Below are 3,721 nucleotides of genomic sequence, written 5' to 3'. Positions count from 1 at the left end.
AGTCCAGCGATCAGTCTCTTTGTGCAGTATTATCAAATAAATGACATACTTAAAAAGAGTGTCTTTTGAGGTTCCTACCAGATGTATACAAGGCATTATATTTTTTAAAAAAACTATGATGAAAGAATTTGTTCAGGGGTATTCTTCAAGTGCACTCTACATACGTAACATGAAGCTGAAGAAGCTCTCAAAAAACTCAGTTGTTTCTGCAAGAAGCATCTTGAATTTTAAGCCTTCTAAATGTTGCTTTGGGGAATAGTAGCTCTTGGGGCAATTTAATCAGCCGTTTTACCTAAAATTCATGTGATAATTTGACTTCCAGAATCTGAGAACCTTGAAGACTTCACTAATTTGTGCATGAATTTCCCAGAAAGAAAAATTTTCCATTGTCAAAAGTGTTTTATCATGAAAATATAACCATCTCCTCCACCCTTTCAAAATCCTGCATATATCATATTTATATTTTTGATCAAAATGGCAAAAGGGCAGATTAAAGTGGTATTGTACCACTGAACTACATCATGGGGCAGACACCCCTGGGTGCTTCAGCAAATGCCTGGGAGTTAGACACAGAGAAGCCTAACACCTCTGAAGGAACAAGGGTGGTATTTAGTGCTTTGCTTCTGGGAAAAACAATGAAGAGTTCTAGAAGCAATCATAATGTGGCAGAAACCAAAATGCAGTGTCTGCAGAACATATCCGACAATGCTTTGTGCTCTACATGGGCTTATGCACATTGTCTCTGGCTGAAGAGAACACCATCTTTCTAAGTTTTACATATAATGTAGGCAAAAGAGCATGAGTGGAGCACATCCAATGGTGCTGTAAGATGCACTGGCTGCTTTGAGAGTTAACCTGCATTCAACTCCCTGAAGTATTGCCAGGGGATCACGTAGGCACCAGGGGCAATAATTGTCACTTTTAATGACAATTAAGTTGGAGTTATATTATATTGCTAAGTCACATTGTTGACAACACTCACTTATTTGTAGTAAGAACACAATTTTCAATTAAATTATTTTTAAAAATTTTAACAAAATTGAAATGAGCTTTTGAACACTGTACATATATTTTCAGTATTTCTACTGTTTTCCCAGTAAGTTATTTATAAGTGAGATAATCAAGTGAGATAATGACTTTAAACCCTCTTTTAAAATGAAAAGCATTTTAAAGCTGTAAGATACATTTAGTCACTCAAAAAATAAGCTAGATTACCCATGATGATATGGCTTGGCCTACTACAGAATAACTGATATATTTAATATATTTGATGAGCCCAACATAAGATCTAAATGGTGGATTATTGTGGTATCATGTTGGATTCTTAAAATAAGTTACAGGGGAAAAAAGGTTCTATATTGTATTGGTCATAATCCTGGCAGGAGGCTGGTGGCACTATCCAGCAGGGTAATTGAGGAAAGCTTAAGTAAGGACTTTTACCAAGGTTTGCACAAGATTAAATGAAACCAGCAGTAGAAAGTAAAGTATTCCCAGGATAATAGTGAGGGTCCATTACCACCCCAGGCCTGAAAGGCAAAGGGAGGAAGCAGGTACTAGACTCCAGGCAGAGAGCCACAAAGAGCTTTGGAGAGTTTTGCATCTGCTGCCAGCCTATGGGTTGCCAGGGAACGTGCTGTGGGAATCAAACAACCTCCCTCAACTTCCACCCTCTAATCTCTTGCCTGTATCTACTATTGGTTGAAACCAATCTGAGGCGAGAGGGCAAGATATCCCATTAATGAAGGTTATAAATGTTAGCTCCTGGAGGCACACAGCAGGGTGGATTTGACAGGACAAATAAAGAATATTAAAAATAGAGAGAGAACTAAATCCAGAATTAGATGAATTTCTAAAATGACTTTTCTATGTTAAATATGAAAACATGTTAAAAAAGTGAATTTACTTGATATGAATGAAGTTCATTCATTCACTTATTCAGCAGAGCTTTAGTGAATACCTACTCTACTCTCTGTGCTAAGCACTTAACAAAATTATTTTATATGATTCCTTTCCTCAAAGATTTTTATCATTCTGTCTGAAATTTAGATGTGAAAAATCACTTACTACATCCCCATTCTATGAAAGAGAAATTAAACAGGAGGAAGAAGAAAGAACTGGAAGGAGACTTCCAGGTGGGAATACAAAATGAGCCAAGTGGTAAGAATAGGAATTAGATGAGTGGACAAGGGGAGAAAAGGAGAAATGACATCACAGGCAGAGTAGGAGGTGCATAGATACAGCAGCTCAAGGAAACTCTGTTCAGGAAACTGGAACTTCAGTTTTGTTGGAAGGAAGGAAAAACCCAGGGCCAACAAGTCTGGTCTGTATCACTGAGGTGCTTTATTGATATGTCAGTGGTTGTGTTTATCCTGAAATGGATGTGGATTCAAGGAAAAATTTTAAGCAAAGAAAAGGCCTGAAGAGTTTTGCATTCAAGAGATGTAACTATGGCAGGTGCATAGAAGACATATGGGAAGGGTGAAAAACTAGACAGTAATTAAGAAATCACTAAAAAATTGGGAAGAAAAGTGCTAAAGGCTTTGTATTAAGTCAGAGTTATCCAGAGAAATAGGACCAATAGGATGCATGTGTATATTGAAAGAGATTTATTAAAAGAAATTAGCTCACGTGATTGTGGAGGTTAACAAGTCCCAAGATCTGCAGTCTACAAGCTAGAGACCCAGGATACCTGATGCTTTAGTTCTAGTTCAAGTCCAAAGGTCTGAGATTCAGGAGAACCAGTGGTGTAATTCCCAGTCTCAGGCCCAGACATAGCTCAAAACACCAGATAAGCAGATATTTCCGTTCAAGCAGGAGGAATCCCCACTTATTCAAGGGAGGGCCAGCTGTTTCGTTCTATTCTGATTCCCAGCTAATTGAATGGGCCCATTCACATTAGGGATGACAATCTGCTTTACTCAGTCTACCAATTCAGAGGTTAGTTTCATCCAGAAATGTTCTCATAGACACACTCAGAATCATGTTTGAACAAATGTCTGGGTACTTTATGGCCCAATCAAGTTGACACATAAAATAACCATCACAGTCTTGAAATCAGAAACAACAATGGAGAGAGTGTAAAGAAAATATGTAATAGAAATTGGAGATGAAATGGCTCAGACATGACAGTATAGCCTAATGCCCAAGAGCCTGTCTTGTAGACCTGGGTAAAATGTTATGTTATTGACCACTGTGAGACACAGTCAAGGAGGAGCAAATATTGGGAAGTTCAGGTTTGGAAGGCTTGAGCAGTGCCTACGAAGCAAACCAGAACTTAAGAGAGAAGTTTGCACTAAAATAAAGATGAGCTTTATATGGTTACTATAAACATTCAGATGGTCAATTTTCATATAATCAGTTATCAAAACTAAATCATAAACACTCAATATGGCCCTCTTTCACATGATCAAATATAAGAGAATTAGAGCACTAAAGTGATCTACCTTTTCATTAGAAAAAGCATAGGCAAAATCTGCGGTCCACTTATGTTATATACGTAGATTCACCATATCTTCAGGAAATGAATATGTTGGTATTAAAGAATTTTAGTTCAATATTTCTATTTGATTTTTGGGTTACATGTGATACTTTTTCTATTTTTTGAAACTTTTCAGACTGTATTTGAAAATAATCAATTTAGGTAAATAGCAATTCAATAAAAGGTTATGAAAAATCTCTTAATTAAATTTCCTCTTGCGTAGATAGCATTTCCATAACTAGA

The sequence above is a fragment of the Propithecus coquereli genome, unplaced genomic scaffold (genome assembly GCF_000956105.1).
Source record: "Propithecus coquereli isolate 6110/MARCELLA unplaced genomic scaffold, Pcoq_1.0 Scaffold74, whole genome shotgun sequence".
Classification (NCBI taxonomy): domain Eukaryota; kingdom Metazoa; phylum Chordata; class Mammalia; order Primates; family Indriidae; genus Propithecus; species Propithecus coquereli.
This window is presented reverse-complemented; position numbering follows the sequence as displayed.